Genomic DNA, 14660 nt, shown 5'->3' on the forward strand with positions numbered 1-14660 from the left:
ACCATGCTGTTTTGATTACCATAGCTTTGTAGTAGGTTTGAAATCTAGAAACATGATACCTCCAGCTTCTTTCTCCCCCCCCTCCCCCGCCCCCCGCACCAAGTTCATTTTGTCTATTTGGAGTCTTCTGTTGTCTATTTGTCTTCCCTACAAATTTTGTAATTATTCATTTGTTTTCCCTGAAAAATGCCATTGGTATTTTGATAGGAATTGCATTGAATATATGGATGGATTTGAGTAATATGGATATTTAAACAGTCCCTGAGCATGGAATATCTTTCCATTTATTTATATATTTTTAAATTTCTTTTAGTAGTGTCTTGTAGTTTTCAGCATATACATCTTTCACTTCTTTGGTTAAGTTTATTCCTGGGCATTTTATTCTTTTTGAAGCAAATATACATAGGATTATTTTCTTAATTTCCCTTTCTAATAGTTCATTATTAATGTTTGGAAACACAACAGATTTCTGAATATTGATTTTGTATTCTGGAACTTTACTGAATTACATTTTTAGCTCTAACAGGTCTTTTTTTTCTTTTCCTTCTTTCTGTTTTTTCTCTTTTCTTCTTTTAGTTTGGTGGAGTCTTTATAGGTTTCTATATATATATTAACATATTAGGGGCAAGTAGTGACAGTTTTGCTTTTTCCTTTCCAATTTGGATGTCTTTTATTTCTTTTTCTTGCCTAATTGCTGTGGCTAGGACTTCCAATACTTGTTCCTGATCTTCAAGGATAAGATTTCAACTTTTCACCATTAAGGATGATGTTAGCTATGGCTTTGTCATATATAGATTTTATTAAGTTGGGCTACATTCCCTCTATATCCACTTTGTTGAGAGTTTCTATCTTAAGTGGATATTGGGTTTTTGTCAAATGCTTTTTCTGCATCTATTGAGGTGATTGTATGATTTTCATCCTTCATTTGGTTAATGTGGTGTATCACATTGATTGATTTGGGGACAGTGAACCATTCTTTCATCTCTAGAATAAATTTCACTTAATTATAGTGTACGATCCTTTAAACTCATTGTTGAATGTGTTTTTGTTTTTTGTTTTTAGGATTTTTGCATCTGTGTTCATTAGGGATATTGACTTATAATTTCTTTTTTTGTGTTGTCTATGTCTGGGTTTGGTATCAGGGTAAGGCTGGCCTTATAAAATGAGTTTGGAAGCATTCACTTCTTTCAGGTTTTTGGAAAAGTTTCAGAAGTTTAGGTATTAAATTTTTTAATGTTTGGTAGGATTCACCAGTGAAATCTTCTGTCCCTGGACTTTTGTTTGTTGGGAGGTGTTTATTACTGATTTAATCTCTTTGCTAGGAATTGGTCTATTAAGATTTTCTATTTCTTCATGATTTAGTCTTGGTAGGTTATGTTTCTTGGAGTTTATCCAGTTCTTATAGGTTGTCTTATTTATTGGGATATAATTGTCATAGTATTCTCTTATGCTCCTTTGTATTTCTGTGGTATCAGTTGTAACTTCTCCTCCATTTCTGATTTTATTTATTTGAGCCCTCTCTTTTTTCAGTTGGTTACCCTAGCTAAAATTTTGTCAATTTTGTTTATCTTTTCAATGATCCAGCTCTTAGTTTCATCAATCTTTTCCATTGTCTTTTTATTTCATTTATTTTCACTCTGATCTTTACTATTTCCTTCCTTCTACTAACTATGGACTGCTAATGTTCTTCTTTTTCTATGTCTTTTAGATGTAGAGTTATTGTGTATTTGATATTGTGTCTTGAGGTAGGCCTGTATTGCTATAAACTTCTCTTTTAAAACTGCTTTTGCTGCATCCTATGGATTTTGGACTGTTGTATTTCCATTTTCATTTGTATCATTTGTATCAGGGATATATTTCTTTTTCTTAATTTATTTTTTGGCCCACTGGTTATTCAGTAGCATGTTCTTTGTATCAGGGATATATTTCTTTTTCTAAATTTATTTTTTAGCCCACTGGTTATTCAGTAGCATGTTCTTTAACCTCCACATATTTGTGATTTTTCTAGTTTTCTTTTTTTTTATTTTTCTAGTTTTCTTTCTGTAATTGATTTCTTGTTTTATGCTATTCTTGTCAGAAAAGATGTTTGATTTGATTTCAGTTCTTTTAGACTTGTTTTTTGACCTAATATGTGGTTTATCTCAGAGAATATCTAGTGTACACAAGAGAAGAATGTGTATTCTATTACTTTTGGATGGGATGTTTTGGATATATCTATCAAGTCCATCGGTTCTAATGTGTTATTTAAGGCTCATGTTTCCTGATTGATTTTTTGCATGGATGATTTATTCATTATGGTGGTGATATTAGAATTCACCACTATTACTATATTGCTGTCACTTTCTTTTCTTAGATCTATTAATATTCACTTTATGAATTTAAGTTCTCCTAAATTGTATGCATAAATATTTATAAATGTTTCATCCTCTTATTGAATTATCTCCTTTATCATTATGTAATGCCCTTCTTGATATTTTATTTTATTTTATTTTTTATTTATGATAGTCACACACAGAGAGAGAGAGAGAGAGAGAGAGAGAGGCAGAGACACAGGCAGAGGGAGAAGCAGGCTCCATGCACCGGGAGCCCGATGTGGGATTCGATCCCGGGTCTCCAGGATCGCACCCTGGGTCAAAGGCAGGCGCTAAACCGCTGCACCACCCAGGGATCCCTTGATCTTTTATTTTAGTCTTGGTTTTAAAGTCTATTTTGTCTGATGTAAGTATAGGTATTAGCAGCTTTCTTTTCATTTTCATTTGTATGGATTTATTTTTCCATCCCCTCTCTTTCAGTCTCTGTGTGTTCTTAGATCTGAAGTGAGTTTCTTATAAGCAACATATTGATAGGTCTTTTTTTAAAAAAAAAATCTATTTAGTCACTCTATGCCTTTTGGTTGCAGAATTTAGTCTATTTCTATTTAAAATAATTATTGATAGGTATATACTGATCACCATTTTGTTGTTTGTTTTTTTGGTTGTTTATGTTCTTCCCCTGTTTTTCTTGCTCTCTTTCCTTGTGATTTTCTTTAGTGTTAGATTTATTTCTCAAACTCTTTTGTGTATCTACTGTAGATTTTTGGTTTGTGGTTACCTTGAGGTTCACATATAGCATCCTTTATATGTAACAAACAGTCTGTGGTTAGTTAGTAGCATTTTCAGTTTGAATGCATTCTAAACTACATTTTTATCCCTTGCAAGTGTTCTGGTTTATTGTTTTGTTTTGTTTTAAGATTTCATTTATTTATTCATGAGACACACACACACAGAGGTAGAGAATTAGGCAGAGGGAGAAACAGGCTCCCCATGGAGAGCCTGATGCTGCACTGAATCCCAGGACCCTGAGATCACGACCTGAGCCAAAGGCAGATGCTCAATCACTAAGCCACCCAGGTACCCAAAATGTTCTGGTGTTGATGTCATTATTTTACATCTTTTTATTTTGTATATTCCTTAAGTAATTATTGTAATTATATTTATTTTTACAATTCTTGTCTTTTAACCCTCATGTTAGCTTTGTAAGTGGTTAATCTACTACCTTTACTATATATTTGCATTTAATAGTGAGATTTTATTTTTGTATATTTTTTTGTTATTAGTTAGTGCCTTTCTTTTTAGCTTAAAGAAGTCTTTAACATTTCTTGTAAGACTTGATTAGTACAGATGAATATCTTAACTTTTTGCTTTTCTGGAAAACTCTATCGTTTCTTCCACTGTGAATGATAATTTAGCTGGGTAGACTATTCTTAGTTGGAAGATTTTTCCTTTCAGCATTTGGAGTAGATCATGCTACTCTCTTCTGGCTTGCAGATTTTCTGCTGGGAAATCAGCTGATAGTCGTATGGGGGTTCCATTGTATGTAACAAGTTTTTCTTTTTCTTGTTGCTTTTAATATCCTGTCTTTAATTTTTGACATTTTACTTATGAACTGTCTTGGTGTGGCTCTCTCTGCGTTCATCTTATTTGACAGTCTCTTTGCTTCCTGGAGCTGGATATCTGTTTCTTTTTCAAGTTAGGAAGTGTTCAGCCATTATTTCTTTAAATAGGTTTTCTAGCCCTTTTTTCACTCTTCTCCTCTGGGTCCCCTATAATGTTGATATTATTTTGCTTGATATTGTTCCACAGTTCCCTTAAGATACTTTTACTTTTTAAGACTCTTTTTTCTTTGTGCTGCTCTGACTGGGTAATTTCCAGTATACTGTCTTCCAGGTTGCTGATTCATTCTTCTACTTTATCTATTCTCCTACTTTATCTAATGTGTTATTGAACCCCTCTAGTGTGTGTATATAAATGTGTGTGTGTATTTTTTTTTTCTTAGTTCAGCTATTGTGCTCTTCAGGTCTCTGACTTCTGTTTTGTATTTACCTTTTTACATCTCTTTGTTTAAGTTCTCACTTTATTCATCTATTCTTCTCCTGGGTTTGAGGAATATCTTTATGATTTGAACTTTTATCAGGTGACTATTTTTCTCTATTTCATTAAGGTCTTTTTCTGAGATCTGTTCTTTTTGTTTGGAACATTTTTCTCTGTCTTTATTTCCCTTGACTCTCTGTATTTGTTTCTATGCATTAGGTGAAACAGCTATCTCTCCCAGTCAGTCTTAAAACAGTGTCCTTCTACAGATGAACCTTTTTGTGCAAAGTTGCCCTAGTTTTTGATTGATTCTTGGACCTTTGTGACTGTCTAAATCTTGATGGGTCCTAGTTGTTGAGGGTATTCCAAGACCTGCCAGCGTTCCAAAGGAAAGGGTTTCAGATAATACCTAATTTTAGGCTAACTGTAGGCCAGATTATCAGGCAGCAGCTTTTAAAATAGGTAAATATAAACTGTCTAGTGGGCTATAATTGTAAACCATGCCGACTTCCAGACCAGGAGATCTGGAGGTGTGCCCTGAGTGAAGCAGAAATTATGCCTTTAAATGTGTATATAAGCTCCCATCTTAGAGGTATCAGTGAGCTTTGGTGATGGCATAATAGGGCACTAATATGGTGTTTCCCTGCCCATGTTTTCTGGGGGCACCTCTGTAGCCTTGGGATGTGTGGTAAACCTAAACGCTGCCCCTCAGGCTCCATGACAAGAAAATAGGGTCTTTTCGTAGGAAGACTGGGGTTCTGTTTCAATCTGCTGTTTATGCAGTACGCTGAAGGTAGTATCCTGCCAAGGGCTGTTTCTCTGATTGTTTCAGACCTGTGAGTCCCAGAAATGCACTCCCCTCTAGCCACCAGAGTAAGGCAGTCAGGGGGCATTCCCTGTGTGGGCTGCTTTTGCCCACTGGCTGTGGCATGCTGAGGCCAGGTGCTCCCCAGCCTGACAAGGGTGGGGCATGCTGCTACTGTGGTGCATGGGGCTGGGACCTTGGCTACCCAACTGCAGAATAGAGACTTTTGATTATGGTACATACTATATATACAGTGTCACAAGTGTGTATGTATCTTAAATATATCTGTTTATATATTATATAAATTGTACAATATAAATTATATATATACACATATATATGTATAATTTTTAAATTTATTTGTACTTATTAATTACACTGCTATTGCATTATTTGTATGTCCCAGAATCTCAACATTAATCTCAGTGATATGGGGAATCAATATCAGAAAAAATTAGTGACACAGTTAATGTGCTAACAGGTTTTGTTCTCACCATCACATCCATTTGCTTTCTGTGAGGTATAACTTGGTTGAAATATGTCAAACTATAGGTGAATAGTAGTCTTATAATAATGGACTTGTACTCTTATGGAACATCAACAGTAGTGTCATGAAATGGCATTTGAGGCCTTGAACTTGGCAGCCACTCCAAAAATTCAATTTGGCTTGCTAAGTATAGGAATAAGCCAAAAGGGAAAAGGTAAAGCAGGAAGGGACTAGCTGTATTTATGGGTGGGCTTTAGAAATGAAACTTTTCCCAAAGCAGAAATGGAACATGGAACTCAACTCCCAAAGCTAATACACTGAGGCATTCACATCTACAAATCACACTAACTTCAGTTTGGCTATTATTGTAGGAAAGTGCTTTCTACTATGATGTAAAGTAAATGGGTGCTAGTGAATGTACAGTGCTCTGATGTTCTTGGGGCTCATATTTCTCTTGAAGGAATGTGAAAATTATGATGGTTATTAAATATTTATAAAATAATGAGAGCTTTTGCACCCCTTCCCCCAAAGTCATTGGCTTGATATTAGCCTTAGTTTTATAATATTCACTAACAAAGGAAATAGGCATTTTTTTCTCTTGGTTTTTAAGTATAATAGGAGCAACTGTGGTCTATAAACAATTTATAATTTTTCTTGGAAATAATTATGCAACTGTACTTTTAAAATGTGAAGTAAGAACACACTCTGACATCTATTAAATTGGCCTAAATATCTAAGTTTATACCAGAATAAGTTGTGAAGAGTTAATTGGGGAAATATTTTTCAGATCTGCTTTTTAGTTAATACAGATTTGTGAGATGAAACACATGAATACAAAACTCCTCATTTATTTATTTTTTTGCTTTTTATGAAAGAGAGATCTTAGCAGTTACTAGATTTTCTCTTTACTCTCAAGTCCTTTGATTCATCTAGGATGCTCTCCTTATCACTTTTTAGAACATTATGATTATTCAGTACATTGTGTAATTTTGTTAAAGAGGTAGTTAACAAAAAAGCATGACAGCCATCATTCCTCATCAGCCCGATATCTGTTTCTTTGAGTATTAGAGCACTAGAGTACCTGAGCATTAGATTCTGAAAAAAAAATTATCTTTTAGTCCAGATTCTAATCCAGACTGACCTTGAGTACAACACTTAATCTCACAGAAATTTAGTTCCAACAACAGCAGCAGCTGCAAATTGATATCCCCCCCTCAGAGCATGGTGGTGAGTATTTGGTAAACTAAGTACATGAAATCAGCCTGGCTGACTGGCTGTCACACAGACCTTACTTACTCAGTATCAGTCCCTTTCTCCCAGTTACATGATCATATAACACACCGTATATGTCATTTCTGTCATCACATAGCATACATCTTTGTGAACAAAACTAAACCTTAACTGAAAATGGTTTGGGATATGTTATTGATCTTAAATTATTATGTGAATTTTAATTTCTGCTCCTATTTTCCAAATCCACAGTCTCACCATTTCTTCCTGTTTCTCCTGCACGTACATACATCCAGGGGGTGAGAGGGATATTTGTTTTCTCAAATCTCTGGAAATTTCTGTTTTGATAGTGTTTACTACTTACAGTACTGATTTTCAGAGACTTAGAAAGCAATAGTATGGGCTTTTTTTTTTTTTTTCATTCTTTCTTTAGTAAATAAAAATTAAGCTTGGAATATTTTTTATGCTAAAACTCTAAAAAAGTAATGTGTTCCCTAGAAAATTGGAAAACTTAGTATAGAAAAGTTAAATATTACTTTCTTGGGTTTTGTTCTCACTAACACAATTTGGCATGCTTATTGTAACTTGCTAAGACTTTAGGTCATTACCTGGAAGAAAGACTCCCCTGATGTCCTACAGTTACTCCATTCTGCGGCCTTTAGTGTGTAACACCCTTAGCATATCAGAGACTTTCATCTTCCCTCTTAAATGATTTCTAAATGAAATGCCCTTGTTTTAGCTTCCTTTTCAGTTAGTAAGTTACTGAGTGAGACATGTCACGTCTTATGTCTCTCCCTCTTTATATAGCACTTTTGCTTATAGTTGCTGCTAACTGGGTATTTGATAAATGAGTGAATGAATGTATGGTCGTTTTGTCTCCCCGGGGCCCAGTTTTGAGCATTGTATTGGATTGTACATATGGATAGAAAAGTAGGTTAAACCACTATTTAAAATAATTCCCATCGTTTAAAAGAAGCCTCTGACCTTAAAATATTTGTATAAATAAAAGAATATGGGAAAGGATTCTTGCCCCGAGGGCTTGGGATATATTTTGATGCTACCTATGTCACTTTTCTCTTCTCTCTTTACCCAACGTAGCCTAGATGTTCAGCAGTCAATGCACAGGAATCGGCTGAAAAGATCTGCATAACTTTTATAGCAAATGTAATTAATCTTCCCATAATAATGGACTCTAGAAAATGAAACATAGGGGATTTGAGAAGTTAAGTGTATCATGAATTTTATATTACATTAACTGTGTGGTTTACATTTATAGCTCAATCAGTGTTATCTGTGATTTTTTAGGAAGGAAATAAGGAAAAAGAAGAAATGTGTTTGCTATTATTTTCAGGTATTCAAAAGAAAAACAGAGCTCTTCTCTGAGAAATTCAAATAATTAGTTTCTAGAAATGGATCCTAGGGTAATGTAAACGTGCTTGAAGTAAACTATGTTAATGAAGCCTCAAAGAACTTTAAAAACTACATTCTTCTTATGCACTTAATACTTGAAAACTCTTTAAGATAATTTAAAAGGTTACATTTATTGTATAACATCCTATGCTCAATAACATTTTAATAACAAATATCACACTGCCTAGCTTTCTTTCTTGCTTTATTTTTTATGTTTTATCCAGTGAACCCAAGGAATTAGTTACTATCTTTCTTAGTTTTTTAGTTATGAAAAAAATTCAGAATAAAAAATACTTTGTTGATGTGAGTTGTTTATTCTTTATATTTGAACTCTGTCATTTAAATTGGGTTAAATAGCTAATTTCCATTTCACAGCAAAACCACTGTTGTGTGGCTTTTTCCACGGTGAATTACAAATCATTTTGGCTTTAATGTTTGGCAGATATGTACTTGGTTTTTGTATCAGATCTGCCTTTGGTTGGGTTCCTGGTTGCTCCAATGCAGCAAAAATTGAATTGCCAAATATTTTTATTGGCTTGTCACCTTTGCTGTTGTAAAAATATTAAATCAAGGATCTATTAAAACCAGATTCTCAAATGCCTGACTATTCAAACTGTTCTGCTCAAGATTGATCCAGGTTTTTCCTTCTTTTTCAGTTTAATTTCTATTTCTGTTGGTCTACTTTCTGAATTTCTTAGTCGTTTTACACATTTTTATGTATAAGATATTTGTTTTTATGCCCATGGGTAATCTGATCAGCTCTTACTTAGTGTGTTGTTGATTGGTTTGAAATGATATTACATGAATTCATTAATAGACTGATAACTGTTTTAGAATCATAAAATATTTTAAAACTTAGGACAGTTTTGCAGACCAAGAGGGGTTTGAACAGATTTCCCTTTCCAGGCTTAAATAGTTTTTGGAAATGTTAATTAAAGTGAAATCAAGAAATTTCAGGCACAATATCAGCAAATGCATTTCATTAAAATGTTTTAATTCTTGGGATGCCTGGGTGGCTCAGTTGGTTGAGCATCCGACTCTTGATTTTGGCTCACATCATGATCTCAGTCCTGGGGTCAAGCCCTGTCTTGGGCCTTGTGCTTACCAGGGAGAGTCTGCCCTAGATTCTCTCTCCTCTTCTCCCTCTGCCCATTCCCACTGTGCTCTCTCCCTCTCTCACTCTCTATCTCCATCTCTAAAATAAATCTTTAAAAAAATGTTTTAATACTTTATACTTAACAAATATTTCTGCCTAGACTCTATGAATAAAAGTAGGCCAATATTGAAATTACGTTGTTTTTTTAATTGTCGCAAGTTCTTTTTGTTAAATCAGTTTTCTTAAGTTTTCTCATTTTAATTCAGAAAACCTCATTTTAAAACATGCAAAGAAAAAAAAAAAAAAAAAAAAAAAAAAATAAAACATGCAAAGAATGATAAAAATAAAACAATTTTCTAATCAGAGCCCTTGATATGATTACTGATAATAAATATTCAAAGCAATTAGGTTTCTTAAATGGAAAAATTTAACCATTCAATTTAAAAGATTTGTCTTAAAAATGACATGTAAACATGCATAGTAGATGAGTTTTTTAAACTATAAAAGTGTTAATTAGGATTGTAGTTATTAGGTACTACTACAAATTTCTCTAAAAACAGGTTTTCACCCTCTGGTCCTATTGTCCATGGATGTCCATTCATCATTTACCATTCTCCCATTTTTTCAGTATCACTTTTTTTTTAAAAAAAGATTTTATTTCTTGGAGAGAGAGAGAGAGAGAGAGAGAGAGCAAGAATAGGAGGGAAGAGGTAGAGGGAAGAAGAAGATGCAGACACCCCACTGAGCAGGGAGCCCGATGAGGGGCTCAATCTCAGGACCCTGAAATCATGACAGGAGCCCAAGGCACATGCTTACCTGAGCCACCCAGGCACCCCTCAGTATTGCTCAAGAGTAGGATAATTTGCATAGTATCTAGCCACATTTTCTAGTATATAAAGGCCCCTGACCTCTACGATATTATAATTTAATTGCAAAAACTAATTATAGTTTTCAATAATTAAGAGCATATGGTAAGACATGTATTAAGAGAAGTCTTTCCTGGGGCACCTGGGTAGCTCAGTGTTTGAGCATCTGCCTTTGAGTCAGGTTTGTGATCCCGGGGTCCTGGGATTGAGTCCTACATCAGCTCCCTGTGGGGATCCTGCTTCTCCCTCTGCTTGTGTCTCTGCCTCTCTCAGTGTCTCTCATGAATAGATAAATAAATAGAATCTTTAAAAAAGAGAGAGAGAAGTCTTTTCTGACCCCCACTCTCCACCAAGTCTCAGGTTATTCAGTTTTACATCCTTAGGAAATGTTTCTTTTTATTAAAGCACTTTTGTTGGTGTGATGCTAGACTTTTCTTTAGTTGGACTAAATAATTGTCAGAACGGGTTCACCAGTTGTCAGAACGGGTTCACCAAAGCTTTTCCTGTGCCCAATACGTAGTGGATGCTTAATAAATACCTGCTGATGGAGGGATTGAATGTGAAATGCAACAAAAACTAGCTCGGAAAAGTGAAGGTTAACTTGGGTATGGAATTGTCGAGGAAGGTCATAATAAGTAAATGGCATTTGAATTGGCTCTAGAAGACAAGGACGTGGATACATAGGAAGAAGGGAGAGACACATTTACTGGGGTGTGTAAAATAAGATAACACAGAGTTAACCATTTTAAAGTGAACAATTCAGTGGCATTTAGCATATTGACAGTGCTGTGCGACCACGCCAGCTCAACCTCACATGTTCAAACACTTTCATCACCTCCAGAGGAAACCCTGTACACATTAAGCAGTTGGTCCACATTTCCTCTTTCTGGCAACCACCAGTCTGCATTCTGTCTCTGTGTGTTTACCTATTCTGGATATTTCGTAGAAGTTGGAATCGTATGCTCTATAACCTTTGTGTCTGGCTTCTTTCACTTACCATAATGTTTTCAAGGTTCATTCACATTGTAGCTGTATCAGTGCTTCATTCCTTTTTATGGCTGCATATTTCATTGTATGTATAAACCATGATTTGTTTTTCCATTCATCCATTGATGGCCGTTTGGTCTGTTTCCTCCTTTGGACTATTATGAATAATAGTGCTGTTATGAACATGCATGTGCATGTGATTCTTTAGTATCTGTTTTTAATTCTTTAGGGTATATGTCCAGGAGTGAAATTGCCAGATCATGTTTTTATGACATGATAGGACAAATTATGACCTACTGTTTATTTGATATACTAAGAAAAGATCATTTTGTGAATATTAAAACTGTATTCAATTTAAATGTTTGCATTAATGGAAAACTTATTTTCAAGCTTATGATTTTTTTAATAAACCTATTCCATTAGAATTATTTTTTACTGTATATGAACTTAAAATAGAAGTTTCCTCCTTCCTTGGTTTGATCCCTTAAGATTTTTTATCTTCTTAATCCTCCAAATCAGTCATCAATTGGGGTGGTTCTTAGGAGATGCTGATTATGAACCCTGATTCCATTGTCACCATATTTTTATTTACCCTCAACCTTGACATTTCTTCATAATATTAAGCAAATTGGTAAACATAAGCATAGAAAAAAATTTTTTTTCCATTCTCCTTGGATTCCTTCATTCCGTGAGATGTGTATTTTCCATTGTTTTCTTTTACTGCGCCTAGCCTGAAATAACAATCCATATCCTGTTGCTAAACTCCATGCAATTCAAATTCTTTAATTGGAACAAACATCAACTTCCAGTTCAATTCCTTCCACTTTCTTTATACCTTCCTTGGACTGAAAATATCTGGAAATCTTACTCTGATGGAAACCCAACGAATTAGTCAAACATGAAAATAAATAACTTAAGTCATTTAGTAAATAGCATTTTGTTATTTATTTCTTCCTACCCTGATTTCCATGATCACTTCAGAGATCAGAGATTTAGTCCCAATAAAGTATTGGGGAACTTTATTTCTGATATACTAAAAATCACATTTGATCATTGAGTAAAACTCAAGAATTGAGAAAAGACATTCTTTGGAAATAAAAAGTCACCGACCTCTTACGGGTAATGCGATTCTATTGAACATTGGCACCTGGGCATTTTATAGACAACCAAGGAACCTGTGTGCATTGGACATCTTTTGTTTTTACCTGCCCAACATTTATTTCTAATTATTTTCTTCATAGTGCACTCATTTTACTTTTGGAAACGAGTCGTTGCAATTAGATATTGTCTTTGTGGGATGATATATCAAGGTATTCCACTTTTTCTGGCTGAGAGATAGGAATGTAACCCATTTCATGAATCGAATTTCTTTCCCAGGAATGCGATCTTTAGCAGGGTAAAAAAACAAGTCTGGAATTGATCTTAGGAGGCCCTGAAAGTGCCCATTAGTTCCTGCCACTGATATCACCAGGCTTGATTGATTTTGGGTTTTTTTTGCCATTTTTGTTAGCGACTAATTCTGCATCCTCCTTTCAGTAGTTATAGTCCCACATCAAGGAGCTATCCCTAATTCTAAAGGCACCCCCAGAAAATAGCCTGGGAGAAATAAGAACCCATCCAATAAAAGGGCTTAGGAAGACTGAACAAATGTGTATCTTAAGAGATGGTTCAAAAAGAAGTATCGGGGTAACTGGGTGGCTCAATTAGTTAAGCATCTACAGACTGCTCAGGGTGAGATCTTGGGGTCCTGGGATCAAGCCCTGCATGGGGCTCCCTGCTCCATCCAAGGGGAGCCTGCTTCTACTCTCACCCTCTGCCAATCCTCCACTGCTTGTACGGGCTCGCGCTCCTCTCTCTCTCTCTCTCTCTCTCCCTCCCTCCCTCCCTCCCTCCTTCCCTGCCTCCCTCTCTCTCTAAGTAAATAAACAAAATCTTAAAATCCATATGAATGAAAGATTAGAGTCTGATGCTAATCAAAAATACTTCAGTAAAGAGTGGCCAATTCTAAAACGTCAATGTCCTCATATCTTTCAGTATTTTTTTTTTCTGGCATCCATTGTAAATACACCTAAGTTATTTTCAGAAGTAAATCCAGTTTCTTCCTCTTCTCTTTATGGCACACTACAAAACAGTGGTTCACAGTGTTCGGTCTTGAGATCAGCAGCACTTAGGAACTTGCTAGAAAAGCAAATCCTCGGAACCCTGATCTACCATTTCAGAGGCTCTAGGGGTGGGCCCTAGTCAGCTGTGCGTTAGCATACCCTCCAGGTGATTGGGAAGCCAGACAGCTTTAAAGAACCACTGACCTGATGTCACGGAGGAGGTTTATGGACAGTCACAAGTCTGATCTTTCAGAGGCAGCAGCGTGTCCATGCCCACAGAGGCTCATGGCCTTCTGTATGTCTGATTTGGGGAGAACATCTCAACAGCTCTTAACGTTTCCTTCTTATGACAAATTTCTCAATCATCCTCTGGGATGATGTCTTCAAGTCAGACATTCTGCTTTCCCTGCCATGGTCTGGCATTGAACTCTACTTCCACCAGACTCTACACCATGCAAATTAAAAGCGAAATAAATAAAGCAACACCAAAGCAACAGAGATGGTTATTTGAAATGTTATACCAAGAAAACAACAACCAGGAGAGGAGCCTGAATTCAAAAGGATGGGCTGGGTTAGAGCCAAGAGAAACAACTGATGTGTGGTAAGCAGAGGCAGTTACAGAAGGAGAGGGAAAAAAACTGGGTTTTGTGGAACAGACTGAGAAGCCCTTTGCACACTGAGAACATGAGCCCTCACTAGCCCAGGCCTACTTTCCTCCTTAATGAGACTCCTGGAATTGCCCATTAGTGGGACTCACCTGTGATTAAAAACCAGCGACGGCCAAACAGTGAAACGCTGGAGGTACAGGCCTCAAAGCAAGACTCTGTCTCCGCTTGCTGGTGATGAGACGACTGCTGCTGGTTCTGGGCGTCGGTGAGCTGGGAACCCGAAGAGCTCCTTGAGTGCGGGCCCCACTTTTGGGAGACGAAGAGAAATTTTTATTTTCCCCAAGAGTGGAGATGCACGCCGCAAGGTGTACTGACTGTGCTGTCATTTGAGCTGGCGCGGTTACTGGAAGGGTCCTCGAAGGAGGTCAGGGGAGCCAGTGGTCAGGGACGTCAGCGTGCAGCCGGCTAATGAACAAGGTGCTGAGCGCTGCTGCTGGAAGGATTACCCGTTTCTTAAATCTTAGTTCTGGCTGTCTTCACTGCGAATCAGATGTTCTTCATTATTTCAAAGTAAAATTTTAGGCTGAGTAAATAAATAATGCAAAAAGCAAATATGTTGCAGACGGTAATTTTAGTCGTAGCTTACTATTTAGCTCAGTGCAGTCTTGTTACTTAGGGCAGTACAGTTACTTCTGTTGTTTATAGAGAAGCAAATGCAGA

The 14660-nt window shown here is 36.0% G+C and overlaps 1 long non-coding RNA gene across 2 annotated transcripts in view; it reads right to left on the bottom strand.

Moving 5' to 3' along the window:
* LOC140602790 (uncharacterized) overlaps positions 1 to 14660 on the bottom strand; it is a 73851-nt gene extending 59191 nt beyond the window's left edge. For both annotated transcript variants that reach the window (XR_012005698.1, XR_012005699.1), the window contains exon 1: positions 14090 to 14660. This is a non-coding gene — a long non-coding RNA (uncharacterized lncRNA). The remainder of the gene's footprint in view (positions 1 to 14089) is intronic.

This window comes from Canis lupus, chromosome 13 (assembly GCF_048164855.1).
Source record: "Canis lupus baileyi chromosome 13, mCanLup2.hap1, whole genome shotgun sequence".
NCBI classification, from domain to species: domain Eukaryota; kingdom Metazoa; phylum Chordata; class Mammalia; order Carnivora; family Canidae; genus Canis; species Canis lupus.